The sequence below is a fragment of the Oncorhynchus tshawytscha genome, linkage group LG16, assembly GCF_018296145.1.
Source record: "Oncorhynchus tshawytscha isolate Ot180627B linkage group LG16, Otsh_v2.0, whole genome shotgun sequence".
NCBI lineage: Eukaryota > Metazoa > Chordata > Actinopteri > Salmoniformes > Salmonidae > Oncorhynchus > Oncorhynchus tshawytscha.
This window is the reverse complement of record NC_056444.1, coordinates 26,377,087-26,402,086: the sequence shown is the minus strand read 5'-3', so window position 1 is coordinate 26,402,086 and position 25,000 is coordinate 26,377,087. Positions and strand designations below refer to the sequence as shown.

Below are 25,000 nucleotides of genomic sequence, written 5' to 3'. Positions count from 1 at the left end.
ATCTTTTTAAGTGGGAGAACAATTGGTGGCTGACTAAATACTTTATTGCCCCCATACTTATGTTATTGCATGACATAAGTATTTGATCACCTACCAACCAGTAAGAGTGGCATGTGGTTTGATGACACATATTGAGCTTTTTGGTCTAAACTCCACTCGCTGTGTTTGGAGGAAGAAGGATGAGTACAACCCCAAGAACACCATCCCAACCGTGAAGCATGGAGGTGGAAACATAATTCTTTGGGGATGCTTTTCTGCAAAGGGGACAGGACAACTGCACCGTATTGATGGGAGGATGGATGGGGCCATGTATCGCAAGATCTTGGCTAACAACCTCCTTCCCTCAGTAAGAACATTGAAGATGGATCGTGGCTGGGTCTTCCAGCATGACAACGACCCGAAACACACAGCCAGCGCAACTAAGGAGTGGCTCCGTAAGAAGCATCTCAAGGTCCTGGAGTGGCCTAGCCAGTCTCCAGACCTGAACGCAATACAAAATCTTGCGAGGGAGCTGAAAGTCCGTATTGCCCAGCGACAGCCCCGAAACCTGAAGGATCTGGAGAAGGTCTGTATGGAGGAGTGGGCCAAAATCCCTGCTGCAGTGTGTGCAAACCAGGTCTAGAACTACAGGAAACGTATGATCTGTGTAATTGCAAACAATGGTTTCTGTACCAAATATTAAATTCTGCTTTTCTGATGTATTAATTACTTAAAAATCTTAAAAGTTTTAGATACCTATGATAAAAATTACAGACCTCTACATGCTTTTTAAGTAGGAAAACCTGCAAAATCAGAGAGAGAGAGAGAGAGAGAGAGAGAGAGAGAGAGAGAGAGAGAGAGAGAGAGAGAGAGAGAGAGAGAGAGAGAGAGAGAGAGAGAGAGAGAGAGAGAGAGAGAGAGAGAGAGAGAGAGAGAGAGAGAGAGAGAGAGAGAGAGAGACTAAACCTGGTAATGTAGACAGAGGTAAGAGGAAAGGACAGCAGCTGTGTAGACCACACACCACTATCACCATACAATTTGGAGCAGCAGAGTTGAAAGTGCAACAAGCAGAGCCCTCCATGGGAGCTGGCAATAAGACACAGGTTTTGTGTTCTCTTTTTAAAATGCTGAGTACACATTCATCGATGTGCACTAACTTGAATTGTCAGAGTCGATCTAAAAGATAGCGAAGGAGTCAGGTGCAGGACACAGATAAAAGTAACAATCACTGATTTACTCAATCCAAAACGTAACAAAATCCCGTTCCAAACAAGGACAAAACAGGACTCAAAATACAACACACCGGAATACACGAAAGACAATCACGCACAAAACAGAAAGGGAAACCAGAGGGTTAAATAAGGAACATAATTATGAGATGGGAACCAGGTGTGTAAACAGACAAAACAAAAGGAACAATGAAACATGGATGGGTGGCGGCTAGAAAGCCGGTGACGCCGACCGCCGCACGAACAAGGAGAGGGACCAACTTCGGTGGAAGTCGTGACATGAATGTAAACCCTTATCCTTCACCCCTGGGTCCTTCACCCCTGGGTCCTTCATCCCTGGGTCCTTCCGCTGTCCGTTTCAGCCCAGCGGCCGACACACACACTCAGAACATTCATCAATGTCCCGGGCCTCCCAGAGACAGAGAGCGAAAGAGAGACAAAGAGCGAGAGAGAGATGGAGAGAGAGATCTTCTGCGCAGATTTTGTCAGACTTGGGTTATGTTCAAAAATACAAACAGACCGCACGGAGCCCCAGGACAGCAACACAATTAGACCCAACCAAGTCATGAGAAAACAAAAAGTCACAATGGAAAGAAACAACTACAAAACTGAGCAAACTGGTATGCTATTTGGCCCTAACAGAGAGTACACAGTGGCAGAATACCTGACCACTGTGACTGACCTAAAATTAAGAAAATCCTTGACTATGTACAGACTCAGTGAGCATAGCCTTGCTATTGAGAGAGGCTGCCGTGGGCAGACCTGGCTCTCAAGAGAAGACCGGCTATGTGTATACTTCACACATAATGAGGTGGAAACTGAGCTGCACTTCCTAACCTCCTGCCAAATGTATGACCATATTAGAGACATATTTCCTCTCAGATTACACAGAATTTTGAAAATAAATCAAACATCGATAAACTCCAGTGGTAATTAAGTAAAAATACTTAAAAGTACTACTGAAGTCATTTTTTGGGTATCTGTACTTTACTATTTATATTTTTGGACAACTTTTACTTTTACTTCACTACATTCCTAAAGAAAATATTGTACTTTTTACTCCAGACATTTTCCTTGACACCCTAAAGGCTCATTACATTTTGCTTAGCAGGAAAGGAAATGGTCCAATTCACACACTAAACAGAGAACATCCTTGGTCATCCATACTGCCTCTGATCTGGCTGACTCACTAAACAGAGAACATCCTTGGTCATCCATACTGCCTCTGATCTGGCTGACTCACTAAACAGAGAACATCCTTGGTCATCCATACTGCCTCTGATCTGGCTGACTCACTATACAGAGAACATCCTTGGTCATCCATACTGCCTCTGATCTGGCTGACTCACTAAACAGAGAACATCCTTGGTCATCCATACTGCCTCTGATCTGGCTGACTCACTATACAGAGAACATCCTTGGTCATCCATACTGCCTCTGATCTGGCTGACTCACTAAACAGAGAACATCCTTGGTCATCCATACTGCCTCGGATCTGGCTGACTCACTAAACAGAGAACATCCTTGGTCATCCATACTGCCTCTGATCTGGTTGACTCACTAAACAGAGAACATCCTTGGTCATCCATACTGCCTCTGATCTGGCTGACTCACTAAACAGAGAACATCCTTGGTCATCCATACTGCCTCTGATCTGGCTGACTCACTATACAGAGAACATCCTTGGTCATCCATACTGCCTCTGATCTGGCTGACTCACTAAACAGAGAACATCCTTGGTCATCCATACTGCCTCTGATCTGGCTGACTCACTATACAGAGAACATCCTTGGTCATCCATACTGCCTCTGATCTGGCTGACTCACTAAACAGAGAACATCCCTGGTCATCCTTACTGCCTCTGATCTGGCTGACTCACTAAACAGAGAACATCCCTGGTCATCCTTACTGCCTCTGATCTGGCTGACTCACTAAACAGAGAACATCCCTGGTCATCCATACTGCCTCTGATCTGGCTGACTCACTAAACACAAATGCTTCGTTTGTAAATGATGTGTAAGTGTTGGAGTGCACCCCTACCTATCTGTAAATTTAAAAAACAACAAGAAAATGGTGCCATCTGGTTTGAAATTATTTATACTTTTACTTTTGATACTTAAGTATATTTAAAACCATATACTTTTAGACCTTTACTCAAGTAGTATTTTACTGGCTGACTTTCACTTTTACTTGAATCATTTTCTGTTAAGGTATCTATATTTTATTCAAGTATTACAATTGGGTACTTTTTCACCAATGATAAACTCCCATTTGTTAGGTGAAATACCACAATGTGCAATCACAGCAGTAAGATTTGTGGCCCGTTGCCATGACAAAATAGCAACCACTGGAGCGCAAACAACATCGTACATACCACCCATATTTACCTTTTTATCTATCTTTCCCTACTATTCTTACTACAACTATTTTAGGGCTGTCCCCAAACCAAAAACATTGGTTGACAGAAAGTTGTCTGTTGTCTCTTTCGATTGGTCAAAAATGTTTAAGGGTGTATTTCTTCATCTATAGACACAGCCTATGTGTTTTAATAAAATCAACTATATGTACTGAGCTTGTCTGATGCTTTAAGGGCACTGTGATTAAATAATTAAGATGCACAAATTACTCAAGACTGAGCCAGAGGTCAACATAACCAGAAGAAAAAACCCGTGCCCGACCTGACCATCCTCTCTTGCCAGTAACTGGCTACACCAGGGGTCGGCGACCTTTTCATGTCAAGTGCCAATTTATCATACCATTTCTACCAATCTGCGTGCCAGTTATGGTTTTCATATGCACATTTTCGTGGAACAGTTTCATTTATAATGTCTTCATATCTCAAAATCACTGTCTATCTAAATGAAAATGATACAAATCTAAAAGTTACTTCTATTGCCATTGCCAACTATGTAAAAATAGCCTACATAAAGCCAACCAATAAAAACATTGCACCCTGAAGGTAGAAAATATCCTGATAAAAATACATATCCTATCAATCACATTGGCTACGCATGGCCTGTCTGCAAGGAACTTGAAACATTGTATGAACTATCAACCTAGTTGGTCCTGAAGTTGCTCTAGCAAACTTGCAACATTGAACAAATATTCTGGGCCCTCAGAGTTTCCCAAGCCAGTGATCTCCGGACAGACACAGCTGTAGGCTATTTGCGCAAGGGATAAGAAGCAAAAGGTAGGCCTACATGGCTAAAACATGTACACAGCTGATAATATAACGTGGTGTTTTCATTTGTGTGAGAAGATGGTAGACCAACACCATATACTCATGCTCGCTAGATCCATTGGGATATTGAAAGAGAATAGAATTTTAAGCCCTGGTCATACCTGTTAGTGAGTCCCAGTGTTCTCCTGATTCTCTGCGGGAGACAGGGAGGGAGGAGGTACCTCTCATCCCCAGAATCTCACTCCTCCCTGGGATGCCTCTACTCCACTACACCCACTGACCTGGAGCCTGGAAACACAGAGAGCAAAGAGAGACAGAGAGGAATTTAATACTTAATACAGAAACAGAACAGCAAATACATGTTAGTAGCAATTTCTATGACTTTTCATTTTTCATCATGTGAAACTGTAACTCTATAGTATATCTTAAAGGTAACAGTTTTTAGTACAATACACTGGTCATTCAGTTAAATGCACTACCCACAATGTTGTCTTCTGTGAAGTGAGAGAAGAGGAGTCCACTGCCCTCTTCTGGTTACTCAGGCAAACTGCCACTGCCACCTTGATATTCCCAGTACAATACCCCACACACACACACCGATACACACGCACACACAAACACACACATCTGAGGGGAGAGCAGAGTGATATCACACTCTTTGTTTGTTTCTCTACCATCTCTAGCTTTGACTGCAGTCTCGTGTGTGTGTGGGTGTGTGTGTGTGTGTGCTCTCTCACACATTCTGAAATAGGTCACTTCAACATGAAACAACAACATTCTCTGATCCACATCCAATAGGAGAGAGGGATGAGAGGAGGAGAGAGGGAAGAGTAGGAGGAGAGAGGGATGAGAGGAGGAGAGAGGGATGAGAGGAGGAGAGAGGGATGAGAGGAGGAGAGAGGGATGAGAGGAGGAGAGAGGGATGAGAGGAGGAGAGAGGGATGAGAGGAGGAGAGAGGGATGAGAGGAGGGAGAGAGGATGAGAGAGGGATGAGAGGAGGAGAGAGGGATGAGAGGAGGAGAGAGGGATGAGGGGAGGAGAGGGGGATGAGAGAGGGATGAGAGGAGGAGAGAGGGAAGAGAGGAGGAGAGAGGGAAGAGAGGTGGAGAGAGGGAAGAGAAGTGGCGAGAGGGAAGAGAGGGAAGAGAGGGAAGAGAGGTGAAGAGAGGTGGAGAGGTGAAGAGAGGTGGAGAGGTGGAGAGAGAGATGGAGAGAGATGGAGAGAGGTGGAGAGAGGGGGAGAGAGGTGGAGAGAGGGGGAGAGAGGGAAGAGAGGTGGAGAGAGGGAAGAGAGGTGGAGAGAGGGAAGAGAGGTGGAGAGAGGGAAGAGAGGTGGAGAGAGGGAAGAGAGGTGGAGAGAGGGAAGAGGTGGAGAGAGGAAAGAGAGGTGGAGAGAGGAAAGAGAGGTGGAGAGAGAGGGGGAGAGAGGTGGAGAGAGGGGGAGAGAGGGGGAGAGAGGTGGACAGAGGGAAGAGAGGGAAGAGAGGTGGAGAGAGGGAAGAGAGGGGAAGAGAGGTGGAGAGAGGGGAAGAGAGGTGGAGAGAGGGAAGAGAGGGAAGAGAGGTGAAGAGAGGGGAAGAGAGGTGGAGAGAGGGAAGAGAGGTGGAGAGAGGGAAGAGAGGTGGAGAGAGGGAAGAGAGGTGGAGAGAGGGAAGAGAGGTGGAGAGAGGGAAGAGAGGTGGAGAGAGGGAAGAGAGGTGGAGAGAGGGAAGAGAGGTGGAGAGAGGGAAGAGAGGTGGAGAGAGGTGGATAGGGATGAGAGGAGGAGAGAAGGAGAGAGGGATGAAGATGGAGAGAGGGATGAGAGGAGGAGAGAAGGAGAGAGGGATGGAGAGAGGGAAGAGAGGTGGAGAGGTGAAGTGAGAGGTAAGAGAGGTGAGAGAGGGAAGAGAGGTATGAGAGGAGGAGAGTGGAGGACAACATTTAACTCTATCCCTATCTCTCTCTCTCCCCTCTCTAATGAATGATAGAATTCAGCTGATTAATTTTGGGCCTACTTGCAGTGTCATGCTGTATCTTTAACCTCTCTTCCTGTAGTTGCCGTAAAGTGACATTCAGGTGCTTCTGGAAGTATTGTCAGGATGATGATTATTTTGTTCTGTCAGTGTGTTTCTGATATAGCGTAACAGTGTGAAACACTGTATCGGGGGTGTGTCTGTCAAGTTAATATTTTTAGGCTAATGGGGGTCCCCCTGATTTCATTGGGATGAGCAAGATAAATGAAAAATGTTCTATACTCAGCCATTATAATGATGAACAGATGAGATCAAGAATAACAAAAAATGATGCCCCACTCCCTACCCCCCTTTCAGTCTGTGTACTCAACATATATATAATTGTAACGGTCGTCGTATGAAGGAGTTTTCATCTTGATATTTAATAAGAAACGTGAACACCAAAACAATAAACGACAACGTGAAAAAACTCAACCGAAACAGTACCGTGTGGACCAAACACTGACACGGAAAACAATCACCCACAACTCAAAAGTGAAACCAGGCTACCTAAGTATGATTCCCAATCAGGGACAACGATTGACAGCTGCCTCTGATTGAGAACCATACCAGGCCGAACTCAGCAATCCCAAATCATAGAAAAACAAACATAGACTGCCCACCCAACTCACGGTCAGAACGTGACAGTCCCCCCCAAAGGTGCGGACTCCGGCCGCCTAACCTAAACCTATAGGGGAGGGTCTGGGTGGGTGTCTGTCCGCGGTGGCGGCTCTGGCGCGGGACGTGGACCCCACTTTACCATAGTCCTTCTCCGCCTCTCTACCCGCCTCCGTGGCCTCTTTAACACGGCGACCCTCGCCGCCGACCTCGGACGGGGGACCCAAGCCACGGGTCCCGAATGACGGGAGACTCCGGCAGCCCCCTCCCTTTATTTATTTAATACTACCCCCCCTTTCAGTTTATGTACTCAACATATATAATATTATTTATTTAATACTACCCCCCTTCGACCCACAATCAGCTGAACACAAGTATAGAGCAGAACAGTATCATCCTCCTGGAGGAAGGAGGAGAGGGCTTGTCAGGGCTTGTCCTCCTGTCTTGTCCCAGCAGGAAGTCAGTCTACTGATGGACAGATGGTCAAGCCCTGTCCTGAGGGACACAGGGGGAGGGAGGGGGGAGGCATATCCATTTGTCACCCTGTTTTTGTCCATCCCCCACGTTGGTGACCAGCTAGGTAATTACCACTACCCACCTTGTGATGGAGGTGAGAGAAGGAGGTAGAGAAGAGAGAAGAGAAGATAGAGGGGATAGAAATATTAGGGGAGGTAGGGAAGAGAGAGGAGGGGAGGGGAGCAGAGGCAGAAGGGAGATGGAAAAATTGGTTGGCCTCTAGATTACAGAGAGCTGGTAGTCCCATCCACTAAACTACCAGGTATGAAACAGGGAAGAGACTATGCTAATTTGGTATGCTAATTTGGTATAGAGCAAACCTAAACCACTGTATTAAATTAGTCAAAACAGGAACATTTTAAATCTGGCTAGAAACTAATAATTAAATGATCTCAACAGAGAAGAATGTCCTCATGTGTGCTACCTATATCCCCCCAATAGAATCCCCATGCTTTAACGATGACAGCTTCTCCATCCTAGAGGGGGAGATCAACAATTTCCAGTCTCAGGGATGTGTACTAGTCTGAAGCGGCCTAAATGTCAGAACTCGACAAGAACCTGACACCCTCAGAACACAGGGGGACAAACACCTACCTAGAGGTGACCATATTCCCTCCCCCATATGCCTCCCTAGATACAACTACGACAACATAACCAACAAAAATGGGTCACAACTCCTGCAGGCCTGTCAGACGCTGGGTATGTACATAGTCAGTGGTTGGCGTCGAGGAGTCTCCTAAGGTAGGTACACCTATAGCTCATCTCTTGGCAGTAGTACCGTAGACCGCTGACCTCAACCCAGAGTCTCTTAGAGCGTTCACAGTCAGTCCACTGAGACCCCTATCAGATCACAGCAAAATCTCACTCCGCATGAACAGAGCTATGCTCAAATCATGATGTATCAAAGCCAAAGTAACTAAATAATATTAAGAAATGCTATAGATAGAAGTAAAATAGTGTGGAAACCTACCAAAAAACAATTAGGCAACAACAAATTCAATCCCTTCTAGACAATTTCCTGGACAGAATGTTTCACTGTAATAGTGAAGGTTCAAACTTTACAGTAGAAAACCTAAACAGTATATTTGACCTCTCAGCTTCCCTATCAAATCAAAAAATGTAAAGCAGACAACCTAAGAAAATGAACAACAATGACAAATGGTTTGAGGAAGAATGCAAAAACCTAAGAAAGACATTTAGAAACCTGTCAAACCAAAAACATAGAGACCCCGAAAACCAACGCCTTCGCTATGGTGAATCACTAAAACAATACAGCAATACACTGAGGGAGAAGAAGGAACAGCACATCAGAAACCAGCTCAATGTAATTGAAGAATCCATAGAATCTAACCACTTCTGGGAAAATTGGAAAATTCTAAACAAACAACAACACAAAGAGTTATCTATCCAAAATGGAAAGGTATGGGTAAACCACTTCTCCAATCTGTGTCTATAACAAAGAATAAATAGCAAAAACATATACATGATCAAATACAAATCTTAGAATCAACTGTTAAAGACTACCAGAACCCACTGGATTCTCCAATTACATTGAATGAACTTCAGGACAAATAGAAACCCTCCAACCCAAAAAGGCCTGTGGGGTTGGTGGTATCCTAAATGAAATGATAAAATATACAGACCACAAATTCCAATTGGCTGTACTTAAACTCAATAGATTCATACATTTCCTCAGCGAAAACAATGTCCTGTCAAATTGGCTTTTTATCAAATTACCGTACGACAGACCACATATTCACCCTAATTGACAAACAAACCAAAACAAAGGCAAAGTCTTCTTATGCTTTGCTGATTTAAAAAAAGCTTTCGACTCAAATTGGCACAAGTGTCTGCTATACAAATGGATGGAAGGTGGTGTTTGGGGACAAACACAATAATATAAAATCCATGTACACAAACAACAAGCGTCCCGTTAAAATAGCCAAAAAATACACACATTTATTTCCACAGGGCCGGGGGCTGAGACAGAGATGCAGCTTAAGCCACCCCCCCTTCAACATATATATCAACGAAATGGCGAGGGCACTAGAACAGTCTGCAGCACCCGGACTCACCCTACTAGAATCTGAAGTCAAATGTCTACTGTTTGCTGATGATCTGATGCTTCCCCAACCAAGGAGGGCCTACAGCAGCACCTAGATCTTCTACACAGATTCTGTCAAAATAATGGTGTTCCAAAAAAGGTCCAGTGAATACAAATTCTATCCAGACACCGTTGCCATAGAAACACAAAAAACTAGACATACCTTGGCCTTAACATCAACGCCACAGGTAACTTCCACAAAGCTGTGAATGATCTGAAAGACAAGGCAAGAAGGGCCTTCTATGAAATCAAAAGGAAAATAAAATTCAACATACCAATTAGGATCTGGCTGAAAATACTTCAATCAGTTATATAACTCAATGCCCTTTATGGCTGTGAACACCAAATAATGCATGCGGAGCAGAATTAGGCTAAACACGATTTTTAAAATATATATTTCTTTAATGGCTATATACGTATAATACAAATCGAGGTGAGGGCGATGTAAATGCATTTGGTGGTTGATAGCTTCTGTTCTGTGGGTGGCTGTTCTCTGTATGCTCTTTTCGAAAGATGGGTCCCGGTCTCAACCCAACTCGACATGAGGAGGGGTTTTAGCTGGTGGAATAGTGGGGACCAATTGGAGGTTTACTTAGTAGCAATCCAAATATGGTACAGCTATATAGACATCCAATCTTCATGCTACTTTTTAATGGTACATTTACAAACATATATTATGATAAATAGAATTGAAAGTTGTGTCTCATTATGATAGGTGGTGAAATAAGTATAGCCAGTTATAATTGTAATGGCCTAGCAGATAATAAGAAAAGAAGATCAGTATTTATCTGGCTAAAAGAGAAGGAATTTTATATTTATTGTTTACAGGAAACTCATTCAACAATTTTATATGAAGTTTTGTGTAAAAGGGACTGAGGGGACAAAATATATTTCTCCCATCGGCAAAGAAATTCAAAAGGGGTGATGATATTAATTAACAGTAATTTTGATCCAAATGTACAAATTGTCCAAACAGATCCTCAAGGTGGTTGGTGATTTTAAACATGTTATTGGACCATAAACAGATATGGCTTATTAACCTATACGGTCCGAATAATGATGATCCAAGCTTCTTTGAAAATATATACAGTGGGGCAAAAAAGTATTTAGTCAGCCACCAATTGTGCAAGTTCTCCCACTTAAAAAGATGAGAGAGGCCTGTAATTTCCATCATAGGTACACTTCAACTATGACAGACAAAATTATTTTTTTCCCCAGAAAATCACATCGTAGGATTTTTAATTTTTAATGCATTTATTTGCAAATTATGGTGGAAAATAAGTATTAAATAAATACCCTGACCTAGTGAGATATACATGGCAGAGGCTTAATCAAGCTAGTCATCTAGAGTACTTTCTTATGTCATTCTCTCTGGCACGAAACGTTTAAAAGAAGTTGATAGGGGACAGAATGCGGTCGGACCATCACATAATTGGCATATATATTACAGAATTTCCATGTGGGTGAGGATATTAGAAATTGAATCAAAGCCTGCTGGATGATAACTTGTTTTTAACCAGGACAGAATATATAACTGTCTTTTTCCGACATAATATAGGTACAGCAGATCCCCTTATTGTATGGGACACTTTTAAATGTGCCTTTAGAGGCCATGAAATTCAGTTCTCAGCTCTCAAACAAAAGACATTTCGGTCAAAAGAGTCCATATAAACAAAGGAAATAAGGACTAACAGTACAGTTAGATAGCAATACAAACTGTACCATAGAGGCTCAGAGTAAGTTAAAGGGAAAACAAAAAGACATGGAGGAACGTATTCAAGAAAGACCCAGTGCAATATATTATAAAATAAAGTGAACTGGACGTAATGTGGGGAAAATGCACCAAATACTTTTAAAACCTTTTTAAACCTTCAAAACAGAATGTATTTTATTGAAACTTGTTACAAATGATGGAGTCACGCATGATTCACCTAATGATATTTTGAAAGAGGGAGTAAAGTACTTTAAGAATATATTTTTGTTTCAGTCTCCCCCATCTCAACTAACTGAATCTAATTGTATGATTTTTTTTCCTATTAATAATGTAAAATTAAATCAGTTAAATTAAATTAATCAGTACAGAAAGACTCATGTGAATTACAGAGGAGCAACTTCTTGGTGCAGTTAAAGCCTTTAAGGCTGTGAAAACTCCAGGGCTGGATGACATACCAGTGGAAGTATACAAAACTTTTTGTTGATATACTCAGAGGACCATTATTAGCATGTTTTAACCACTCCTATATAAACGGTAGATTATCAGACAAGCTACAAGAAGGTCTGATTTCATTCTTACTGAAACAGGATCCAAATGGTAAATATAAAGATCCAGTCCATTAATAGATTGGAGGCTTCTTACACTTTAGTGTTGTGATGCAAAAATTCTAGCTAAATGCTTGGCACATAGAATTAAAAAGGTTTTGTCAGATATTATGAATCCTAATCAGACAGGTTTTATACATGGACGATACATTGGAGATAATATACGATAAGTACTGGAAACAATAGAATACTATGAAATATTGAGGACACCAGGCCTGGTTTTCATGCAGTTGAAGTCGAAAGTTTACATACACATTAGCCAAATACATTTAAACTAAGTTTTTCACAATTCTTGACATTTAATCATAGTAAAAATTCCCTGTCTTAGGTCAGATAGGATCACCACTTTATTTTAAGAAGGTGAAATGTCAGAATAATAGTAGAGAGAATGATTTATTTCAGCTTTTATTTCTTTCATCACATTCCCAGTGGCTCAGAAGTTTACATACACTCAATTAGTATTTGGTAGCATTGCATTTAAATTGTTTAACTTGGGTCAAACATTTTGGGAAGCCTTCCACAAGCTTCTCACAATAAGATGGGTGAACTGTGGGCACATTCCTCCTGACAGAGCTGGTGTAACTGAGTCGGCTTATTCAGGTTCTTCAGTTGTGCCCACACATTTTCTATAGGATTGAGGTCAGGGCGTTGTGATGGCCACTCCAATACCTTGACTTTGTTGTCCTTAAGCCATTTTGCCACAACTTTGGAAGTATGCTTGGGGTCATTGTCCATTTGGAAGACCCATTTGCGACCAAGCTTTAATGTCCCGACGGACATCTTCAGATGTTGCTTCAATATATCCACACTATTTTCTATCCTCATGATGCCATCTATTTTGTGAAGTGCACCAGTCCCTCCTGCAGCAAAGCACCCCCACAACATGATGCTGCCACCTCCGTGCTTCAAGGTTGAAATGGTGTTCTTCGGCTTCCAAGCATCCCCCTTTTCCCTCCAAACATAACGATGGTCATTACAACCAAACAGTTCTATTTTTGTTTCCTCAGACCAGAGGACATTTCCCCAAAAAGTACGATGTTTGTCCCCATGTGCAGTTGCAAACCATAGTCTGGCTTTTTCATGGCGGTTTTAGAGCAGTGGCTTCTTCCTTGCTGAGCGGCCTTTCAGGTAATGTCGATATAGGACTCGTTTTACTGTGGATATACAGTGGGGAGAACAAGTATTTGATACACTGCTGATTTTGCAGGTTTTCCTACTTAAAAAGCATATAGAGGTCTGTAATTTTTATCATAGGTACACTTCAACTGTGAGAGACGGAATCTAAAACAAAAATCCAGAAAATCACATTGTATGATTTTTAAGTAATTAATTCGCATTTTATTGCATGACATAAGAATTGAATCACCTACCAACCAGTAAGAATTCCGGCTCTCACAGACCTGTTAGTTTTTCTTTAAGAAGCCCTCCTGTTCACCATTACCTGTATTAACTGCACCTCTTTGAACTTGTTACCTGTATAAAAGACACTTGTCAACACACTCAATCAAACAGACTCCAACCTCTCCACAATGGCCAAGACCAGAGAGCTGTGTAAGGACATCAGGGATAAAATTGTAGACTTGCACAAGGCTGGGATGGGCTACAGGACAATAGGCAAGCAGCTTGGAGAGAAGGCAACAAATGTTGGCGCAAATTATTAGAAAATGGAAGAAGTTCAAGATGACGGTCAATCACCCTCGGTCTGGGACTCCATGCAAGATCTCACCTCTTGGGGCATCAATGATCATGAGGAAGGTGAGGGATCAGCCCAGAACTACATGGCAGGACCTGGTCAATGACCTGAAGAGCGCTTGGACCACAGTCTCAAAGAAAACCATTAGTAACACACTACGCCGTCATGGCTTAAAATCCTGCAGTGCACGCAAGGTCCCCCTGCTCAAGCCAGCGCATGTCCAGGCCTGTCTGAAGTTTGCCAATGACCATCTGGATGATCCAAGGGTGGAATGGGAGAAGGTCATGTGGTCTGATGAGACAAAAATTGAGCTTTTTGGTCTAAACTCCACTCGCCGTTTTTGGAGGAAGAAGAAGGATGAGTACAACCTCAAGAACACCATCCCAACCATGAAGCATGGAGAAGGAAACATCATTCTTTGGCGATACTCTTCTGCAAAGGGGACAGGACGACTGCACCGTATTGAGGGGAGGATGGATGGGGCCATGTATCGCAAGATCATGGCCAATAAGGGGCATCTCAACGTCCTGGAGTGGCCTAGCCAGTCTCCAGACCTGAACACAATAGAACATTTTTGGAGGGAGCTGAAGTGCATATTGCCCAGCGACAGCCCCGAAACCTGAAGGATCTGGAGAAGGTCTGTATGGAGGAGTGGGCCAAAAACCCTGCTGCAGTGTGTGCAAACCTGGTCAAGAACTACAGGAAACGTATGATCTCTGTAATTGCAAAAAAAGTTTTCTGTACCAAATATTAAGTTCTGCTTTTCTGATGTATCAAATACTTATGTCATGCAATAAAATGCAAATGAATTACTTAAAAATCACACAATGTGATTTTCTGGATTTTTGTTTTAGATTCCGTCTCTCACAGTTGAAGTGTACCTATGATAAAAATTACAGACCGCTACATGCTTTGTAAGTAGGAAACACTGCCGATTTTGCAGGTTATCAAATACTTGTTCTCCCCACTGTAGATACTTTTGTACCTGTTTCCTCCAGCATCTTCACAAGGTTCTTTCCTGTTGCTCTGGGATTGATTTGCACTTTTCGCACAAGTACGTTCATCTCTAGAAGACAGAACGCGTTCCTGAGCGGTATGACGTCTGCGTGGTCCCATGGTGTTTACACTTGCGTACTATTGTTTGTACAGATGAATGTGGTACATTTAGGCGTTTGGAAATTGCTCCCAAGGATGAACCAGACTTGTGGAGGTCTACAATTTTTTTCTGAGGTCTTGGCTGATTTCTTTTGATTTTCCCATGATGTCAAGCAGAGGCACTAAGTTTGAAGGTAGGCCTTGAAATACATGTCAATTAGCCTATCAGAAATGTTCCAATCTGTTTAAAGGCACAGTCAACTTAGTGTATGTAAACTTCTGACCCAGTGAAATTGTGTTACAGTGAATTAAGTGAAATAATCTGTCTGTAAACAATTGTTGGAAAAATTACTTGTGTCATGCACAAAGTAGATGTCCTGAACCGACTTGCCAAAACTATAGTTTGTTAATAATTAAAACCTCTTGAAACTAGGGGGCACTATTTTTATTTTTGGAAAAATAACATTCCCAAAGTAAACCGCCTATTTCTCAGGACCAGATGCTAGAATATGCATATAATTGACAGCTTAGGACAGAAAACACTCTAAAGTTTCCAAAACTGTCAAAATATTGTCTGTGAGTATAACAGAACTGATATTGCAGGCGAAACCCTGAGGAAAATCCAATAAAGAAGTGCCTCTTATTTTGAAACTGTTGAGTTCCTATGCACCCCTATTGGCCATTGAAAGGGATATCAACCAGATTCCTTTTTCTACGTATTCCCTAAGGTGCCTACAGCATTTTGACGTAGTTTCACGCCTTTATGTTGAAGAATGAGCGTAAACGACTACATTGCGTAAGTGGCCAGCTGAGGGCTCTGAGTGATTCTTGCGTAAAAGACAGAGGTAGTCATTTTTCCTCTCGCTCCTATTGAAAAGCCAATTGTCCCGGTTGATATATTATCGAATAGATATTTGAATAACACCTTGAGGATTGATTATAAAAAACGTTTGCCATGTTTCTGTCGATATAATGGATATAATTTGGATTTTTTTTTTGCCGTTGTCGTGACCGCTATTTCCGGTGGATTTGTCAACATAACGTGACCAACAAACGGAGGTATTTTTGGGTATAAAAATAATCCTCATGGAACAAAAGGAACATTTGCTGTCTAACTGGGAGTCTCGTGAGTGAAAACATCCGAAGATCATAAAGGTAAACAGTTAATTTGATTGCTTTTCTGATTTTCGTGACCAAGCTTCCTGCTGCTAGCTGGACATAATGATATGCTAGGCTATTGATAAACTTACACAAACGCTTGTCTTGCTTTGGCTTGTAAAGCATAATTTCAAAATCTGAGATGACAGGGTGATTAACAAAAGGCTAAGCTGTGTTTCACTATATTTCACTTGTGATTTCATCAATATGCAAATGAATATTTTCTAGTAATATATTTTGACCGTTGCGCTATGCTAATTAGTGTAGTTGATGACAATTCTCCCGGATCCGGGGTGGGTAGTTCCAAGAGGTTGGTTGTGGAGTGGTTGAAAAACGAGTTTTAATGACTGCAACCTAAGTGTATGTAAACTTCCGACTTCAACTTTATAAAGTGTAATATTGAGATGCAAACTTAATCTTTTTTTTAAGCCCATAATGATGTGTGTGAGGTGGATACCTTTGTTTCAAAGTAGATTTGTTTAAGACTACCAAGAATCACCCTGTGTGACCCTGATTTAGCCCACTGCAGTACTACACTAGTTTCCATCTGACCCAGCCAGTCTCACTGTCGCCTACAACTCAATCAAACCCAGGAGTTAGTGGCACAGATAGAACACGTACAGTAGCAAGCTAATGCTATTTTTACGTAGTGTTCCTTCAGCTTTGCTAGTCATTAGCTAAAGTCCCCCCCCTCTCTCTCTCTGCTGCTGTCGTTTTCTAAGAAACGTGGGAAAGCAGCTTTGTTGCTATAATACGCCAAGCTGTGTGATGCTTGCCCCACTTTCCCTCTGCTTTCATTGTGTAAGCACACATGCATAAAACATGATTTGCCCGCTTCAATTTCTGACTTTTATTCAAAGGGGATTTGGTGGCAGACTACACTAAAGCTAAACAGTGAGGGAGTGAGAGAGAGTGAGTGAGAGAAATTATATACAGGTGATGACCACCAGATAATGTACACGACAAATAACTGTGATGATTAATGAACACCATTTATCGTCTAGTTAAGATGAAGTAAAAAGAGACTGTTTGTCTGTACTGCCCTGACGATAGATCTATACTGTTCATTAAACTCAGTGAATGAATCCCCTAAGGCCAGTGGACACTAGGATCCATCCTGGTTACTCTACATTAACCCTGGTGGAGTAGTACTTTGACAATCTAAAGACTACCTTCCTTTCCTTTATTTATTTCCCTTCCTTCCCTGACTTTGTTTCAGATCTATTGTCTACTACATTGTTTTCATCATTACAGTCATATATTATCATAACAGAGTTGTAGAGGGCATCAGGCTGGATCAAGCTTGCTGTGATATCAGTGGCTCTGAAGTGACAGTGTTGTACTACAACCCACCAGCAAAGGGTAGACTCAACTCAACTCAATTCAGTTCAAGGGGCTTTATTGGCATGGGAACATAAACTCAGCAAAAAAAAGATACAGGACCCTGTCTTTCAAAGATAATTTGTAAAAATTCAAATAACTTCACAGATCTTCATTGTAAAGGGTTTAAACACTGTGTCCCATGCTTGTTCAATGAAGCATAAACAATTCACGAACATGCACCTGTGGAACGGTCGTTAAGACAATAACAGCCTTCAAACTGTAGGCAATTAAGGTCACAGTTATGAAAACTTAGGACACTAAAGAGGCCTTTCCACTGACTCTGAAAAACACAAAAAGAAATATGCCCATGGTCACTGCTCATCTGCGTGAATGTGTCTTAGGCATGCTGCAAGGAGGCATGAGGACTGCAGATGTGGCCAGGGCAATACATTGCAATGTCCGTACTGTGAGACGCCTAAGACAGCGCTACAGGGAGACAGGACACAGTGGCAGACCACGTGTAACAACACCTGCACAGGATCGGTACATCCGAACATCACACCTGCGGGACAAGTACAGGATGGCAACAACAACTGCCCAAGTTACACCAGGGACACAATCCCTACATCAGTGCGCATACTGTCCGCAATAGGTTGAGAGAGGCTGGACTGAGGGTTTGTAGGCCTGTTGTAAGGCAGGTCCTCACCAGACATCACAGGCAACAACGTCGCCTATGGGCACAAACCCACTGTCGCTGGACCAGACAGGACTGGCAAAAAGTGCTCTTCACTGACGAGTCGCGGTTTTGTCTCACCAGGGGTGATGGTCGGATTCGCGTTTATCGTCGAAGGAATGAGCGTTACTCTGAGGCAGGATCGATTTGGAGGTGGAGGGTCCATCAAGGTCTGGGGCGGTGTGTCACAGCATCATCGGACTGAACATGTTGTCATTGCAGGCAATCTCAACGCTGTGTGTTATAGGGAAGACATCCTCCTCCCTCATGTGGTACCCTTCCTGCAGGCTCATCCTGACATGACCCTCCAGCATGGCAATGCCACCAGCCATACTGCTCATTCGTTGCATGATTTCCTGCAAGACAGGAATGTCAGTGTTCTGCCATGGCCAGTGAAGAGCCCAGATCTCAATCCCATTGAGCACGTCTGGGAACTGTTGGATCGGAGGGTGAGGGCTAGGGCCATTCCCCACAGAAATGTCCGGGAACTTGCAGGTGCCTTGGTGGAAGAGTGGGGTAACATCTCACAGCAAGAACTGGGAAATCTGGTGCAGTCCATAAGGAGGAGATTCACTGCAGTACTTAAAGCAGCTGGTGGCCACACCAGATACTGACTGTTACTTCTGATTTTGACCCCCCCCCCTTTGTTCAGGGACACATTATTCCATTTATGTTAGTCACATGTCTGTGGAACTTGTTCAGTTTATGTCTCAGTTGTTGAATCTTGTTATGTTCATAGAAATATTTAGACATGTTAAGTTTGCTGAAAATAAACGCAGTTGACAGTGAGAGGATGTTTCTTTTTTTGCTGAGTTTATGTTGTGAAAGTATGTGAAATTAAATGTGAAATTAATAAACAAAAGTGAAATAAACAATACAGTAAATATTACACTTACACAAGTTTCAAAACAATAATAATATATGATATTTCAAATGTCATATTATGTATTTATACAGTGTTGTAACGATGTGCAAATAGTTAAAGTACAAAAGCTAAAATAAATACACAAAAATATGGGTTGTATTTACAATGGTGTTTGTTCTTCACAGGTCACAATTATTGCTGCTATGTTTGCACACTGTGGTATTTCACCCAGTAGATATGGGAATTTATCAAAGTTGGATTTGTTTTCAAATTCTTTGTGGATCTGTGTAATCTGAGGGAAATGTGTGTCTCTAATATGGTCATACGTTTGGTAGGAGGTTAGGAAGTGTAGCTCAGTTTCCACCTCATTTTGTGGGCAGTGTGCACATAGCCTGTCTTCTCTTGAGAGCCATGTCTGCCTACGGCAACCTTTCTCAATAGCAAGGCTATGCTCACTGAGTCTGTACATAGTCAAAGCTTTCCTTAAGTTTGGGTCAGTCACAGTGGTCAGGTATTCTGCCACTGTGTCCTCTCTGTTTAGGGCCAAATAGCATTCTAGTTTGTTCTGTTTTTTTTTGTAAATACTTTCCAATGTGTCAAGTAATTATCTTTTTGTTTTCTCATGATTTGGTTGAGTTTAATTGTGTTGTTGTCCTGGGGCTCTGTGGGGTGTGTTTGTGTTTGTGAACAGAGCCCCGGGACCAGCTTGCTTAGGTTCATCTCTCTATGGAAGGTTTGGGAATCGCCTCCTTTCATGTGGGTGTATAATTTAAACGGCTCTTTTCTAGATTTGGATAATTAGCGGGTATCGGCCTAATTCTGCTCTGCATGCATTATTTGGTGTTGTACGTTGTACACTAAGGATATTTTTGCAGAATTCTGCATGCAGAGTCTCAATTTGGTGTTTGTCCCATTTTGTGAATTCTTGGTTGGTGAGCGGACTCCAGACTTCACCACCATAAAGGGCAATGGGTTATATAACTTATTAAGGTAATTTTTATCAATGATGACTAATTATGTGTACATTTCAATCAGGACTGACTAATCCGAATACTATTATGTTACTGTACATGTATGAATTTTCTCTCTTGCTCCCAGTATTGAATATAATGTAGTCAAGAGTTTAGAACAATGACGGCCTGTTCCTTGGTACAAATGAATGAACTATCTCCAGACTGTCTAGAATGCTTATCTACACTGACTGACCTTGGCTCTAGGCGAGGAGGGAAGGCTTGAGATCTATAGAGCCTTTCTACCAGTGTCAAGAAGAGACGGAACATTTAGAAAACGCTGACGTCATTTTCAGTTTATAACCTGTGGTAAAATGTGTATGTACTCAGTACTCTCTTGAATAAAGGCTGTTACTTGACTTTAAGACCGGGACTCTGTCCATTCCTGTAAAATAAGGGTCTTACAAATCCTTATGAATTGACAGAGTGTTTAATTTTAATTGGGAATTAAAACAGAGGAATTAAATTCCTTCAACACTTATTCAAGTATTTTAAGCCAGATCCTAATTGGTATGTCGAATTTTATGTTCCTTTTGATGGCATAGAAGGCCCTTCTTGCCTTGTCTCTCAGATCATTCAGAGCTTTCTGGAAGACTCCCAGCCTAATGAAACAAACACACTCAAACACACGTTCCTCATAATCTAGAATCGTTCTACATCTGATATTGTGATGAACGACTCAAATAGAACAAAAAAGTCTACTCCGGATAATAAATAAATCCCAAAATGACATTTCAACAACATTTGAAACCCCATTTCAGTTGTGTTTCCAGGCCTTAGGCTTTCCATACACCATCACAGCCTGGTAGCTGTTGATTTACTAATTCAATTCACAAATGTTTTACCTCTCCTTTATTTAACCCGGAGGTCCCTTGAGAAAGTATCTAATTTCCAAGGTGACCTGGACATCATCCCCATAGTGATCTAATGGTCTGCTGTTAACAACTTTTCTATTTTATTTTATTTTCTTCTCTTCTCTTTTTCTTCTCTTCTCCACCTCCTCCTTCCTCTCCTCCTCTCAAAACTACACTGCATCCACGTCCAGTACCCCAAGGCCTTTCTCAGAGTTTCTCAAACTTCCTGGTACAGTCCATGTCTCAGGGAATTCAGTCTGTTCTCTCTCTCTGAGGGTATACTGTGCTGTGTGGAGGGATGTTTGAGATGCTATGAGACCATCTCTCTTTCTCTCTCTCTCTCTCTCTCTCTCTCTCTCTCTCTCTCGCGCTCGCTCTCTCTCTCGCTCTCTCTCTCGCTCTCTCTCTCTCTCTCTCTCTCTCTGGGAATACTGTAGGAATGTTTGAGATGCTATGAGACCAGCTAACTCTCTTTCTCTCTCTCCCTGAGGGTATACTGTAGGAATGTTTGAGACGCTATGAGACCAGCTAACTCTCTCTCTCTGGGTATACTGTATGTTACACTCTTTTTTTCTGTCTCACTTTCTCCTCTTTATCACACTAGCCTCCTATTTTCTCTGCCTTCACTGACTCAATTCAACCCTACAATCCTACCTCTCTGACTTCCTCTGCCTTCACTGACTCAATTCAACCCTTACATCCCTACATCTCTGACTTCCTCTGCTTTCACTCTGATTCACTTCAACCCTACAACCCTACCTCTCTGACTTCCTCTGCCTTCACTGATTCACTTCAACCCTACATTCCTCTCTCTCACAGATAATCGGACACTTTCTACTCCATCTCTATTGCTCAAAACAGAGAGCAGAGCTTGCCTGTTGGTGTTGCCATGGGTGCAAACCTATCAGCATATTCTGCACAGATCTACTGTAGAACACGACTGAACAGGCATCACCGTAGAGCACAGATCTAGTGAGCAGGCATCACTAGAGAACACAGAGAACTGTCATCTGTCATCAACTGCATCGCTGCTTTGACTTGACTTTGAACTGTGATAGTGAGGAAAATAGATTCTACAGCTTGTCAAAATTAAAAACTGCTGTACTAAGACTTCAGTATTGCATCATATCGCTGATATAAGCCTCATATTGTGCTCTTCTTGGACATACACTTTGTGTTGTTGTGCAGCGGGTCCTTGGTTCAAGCCCAGTTCAGAGAGGAATCAACTGTGTTTTTGATATTAATAAATAATGTCTCAGTTTTGTTGCAGTCAGTCTTGGAGGGAAAGTTATTATTCTATAGTAGTGTCACAGGTAGGGTCGGGATGATAACAGTATCACGATAAAATGAAAACAAAGCAGACCAAACTCGTTGGTCTTCTGACGAAGAGGTGTAGTATGAAGGCTCGGAGGACCAAAACACAGCGTGGTAAGTGTCCATAATGTTTTTTAATAAAGACAATAGAACACTCGAACAAAACAACAAACGATGATGTGAATATACAAAACCGAAAACAGTACCGTGTGGACCAAATACTCACACGGAAAACAAACACCCACAACCCAAAAGTGAAACCCAGGCTACCTAAGTATGATTGTCAATCAGGGATAACAATTGACAGCTGCCTCTGATTGAGAACCATACCAGGCCGAACTCAAAAACCAACATAGAAAAACAAACAGACTGCCCACCCAACTCACGCCCTGACCATACTAAAACAAAGATATAATAACAGAACTAAGGTCAGAACGTGACAGTACCCCCCACCCCAGCCCAAAGGTGCGGACTCCGGCCGCAAAACCTGAACCTATGGGGGAGGGTCTGGGTGGGTGTCTGTCCGCGGTGGCGGCTCTGGCGCGAGACGCAGACCCCACTTCACCATAGTCCTTGCCCGCCTCTGTGGTTTCCTCAGAGCGGCGACCCTTGCCGCCAACCTCAGACCGGGGACCCTAGCAATGGGCCCCGAATGGACAGGCGGGAGACTCCGGCGGCGCCGGACAGGCGGGAGACTCCGGCGGCACCGGAGTGAAGGTAGATTCTGGCATCGCCGGCGTGACAGGCGGCTCTGGCAGCTCCTGGCTGACTGACGGCTCTGGCAGCTCCTGGCTGACTGGCGGCTCAGGACAGACGGGCGGCTCTGGCGGCTCAGGACAGACGGGCGGCTCGGGTGGCTCAGGACAGACGGGGGACTCTGGCGGCTCAGGACAGAGGGGAGCACCTGTAGGGAGAAGACTGAGAGACAGCCTGGTGCGGGGTCTGCCACTGGAGGGCTGGTGCGTGGAGGTGGCACCGGATAGACTGGACCGTGAAGGCGCACTGGAGTTCTTGAGCACCGAGCCTGCCCAACCTTTACCTAGTTGAATGCTCCCCGTAGCCAGGCCAGTGCGGGGAAGTGGAATAGCCTGCACTGGGCTGTGCTGGCGAACCGGGGACACCATGCGTAAGGCTGGTGCCATGTACACCGGCCCGAGGAGACCAGACGCGCTGAGCCAGCTTCATGGCACCTGGCTCGATGCCCACTCTAGCCCGGCCGATACGAGGCGCTGCAATGTACCGCACCGGGCTATGCACGTGCACCGGGGACACCGTGCGCTCCACAGCATAACACGGTGCTTGCCTGGTCCCTCTCGCTCTCCGGTAAGCACGGGAAGTTGGCGCAGGTCTCCTACTTGACTTCGCCACACTCCCCGTGTGCCACCCCCAATATATTTTTGGGGCTGCCTCTGCCATGCTGCCGCTTCATACCGCCGCCTCTCTGCTTTCGCTGCCTCCAGCTCTGCCTTGGGGCGGTGATATTCCCCAGCCTGAGCCCAGGGTCCTTTACCGTCCAATATCTCCTCCCAAGTCCAGTTCTCCAGGTATCGCTGCCTCTCGTCACCACGCTGCTTGGTCCTTTGGTGGTGGGTGTTTCTGTAAGCGTTTTCGTCGTCCTCTTCTGTCGAAGAGGTGTAGAAATGAAGGCTCGGAGGACCAAAACGCAGCGTGGCAAGTGTCCATCATATTTTTTAATAAAGACAATAGAACACTCGAACAAAACAACAAACGATGACGTGAATATACAAAACCGAAAACATTACCGTGTGGACCAAATACTCACACGGAAAACAAACACCCACAACCCAAAAGTGAAACCCAGGCTACCTAAGTATGATTCTCAATCAGGGACAACAATTGACAGCTGCCTCTGATTAAGAACCATACCATGCCGAACTCAAAAACAAACATAGAAAAACGAACAGACTGCCCACCCAGCTCACGCCCTGACCATACTAAAACAAAGAAATAATAACAGAACTATGGTCAGAACGTGACACTGGATGACAACATGATGTCTGTTTCCAACATTAGGGCTGTTTTCCTGAAGAAGTTAAATCCACTTTCTGTTTTGTTTCTTTGCCACGATACCTACCAGTGTCGCCTGACCCCTCCTGTCTCAGCCTCCAGTATTTATGCTGCAGTAGTTTATGTGTTGGGGGGCTGGGGTCAGTTTGTTATATCTGGAGTACTTCTCCTGTCCTATTCGGTGTCCTGTGTGAATCTAAGTGTGCGTTCTCTAATTCTCTCCTTCTCTCTTTCTTTCTCTCTCTCGGAGGACCTGAGCCCTAGGACCATGCCCCAGGACTACCTGACATGATGACTCCTTGCTGTCCCCAGTCCACCTGGCCATGCTGCTGTTCCAGTTTCAACTGACCTGAGCCCTAGGACCATGCCCCAGGACTACCTGACATGATGACTCCTTGCTGTCCCCAGTCCACCTGGCCATGCTGCTGCTCCAGTTTCAACTTCCACCTGACTGTGCTGCTGCTCCAGTTTCAACTGTTCTGCCTTATTATTATTCGACCATGCTGGTCATTTATGAACATTTGAACATCTTGGCCATGTTCTGTTATAATCTCCACCCGGCACAGCCAGAAGAGGACTGGCCACCCCACATAGCCTGGTTCCTCTCTAGGTTTCTTCCTAGGTTTTGGCCTTTCTAGGGAGTTTTTCCTAGCCACCGTGCTTCTACACCTGCATTGCTTGCTGTTTGGGGTTTTAGGCTGGGTTTCTGTACAGCACTTTGAGATATCAGCTGATGTACGAAGGGCTATATAAATAAATTTGATTTGATGATACTAACAAGTATCGCGATACTGGTATCGTCCCAGCCCTGGTTTCAGGTCAGGTCATTAAAACCCTAGACCTCTGTGATACGTCTCAGAGGAGGAGTGCTGATCTGTCCATTAGTTTCAGGTCAGGTCATTAGAACCCTAGAAGACCTCTGATCAGTTCCCCCTGTCCATTAGTTTTATTCATTATGATATAAAAGGCTAAATTGATCCAAGATC

General features: G+C 43.4%; 1 protein-coding gene across 2 annotated transcripts in view; it reads right to left on the bottom strand.

Moving 5' to 3' along the window:
• Positions 1 to 25,000, bottom strand: part of LOC112235930 (leucine zipper putative tumor suppressor 2 homolog) — a 116,345-nt gene that overhangs the window by 60,318 nt on the left and 31,027 nt on the right. The window contains exons 1-2 of one of the 2 annotated variants that reach the window (XM_042299030.1): positions 9,786 to 9,830; positions 4,551 to 4,677 (exon numbers count right to left, since the gene is read on the bottom strand). The gene's annotated coding sequence lies outside the window, so the exon portion shown is untranslated. Of the gene's footprint in view, positions 1 to 4,550; positions 4,678 to 9,785; positions 9,831 to 25,000 lie in introns of those variants that run through there. The other variant, XM_042299028.1, reaches the window with a different exon arrangement.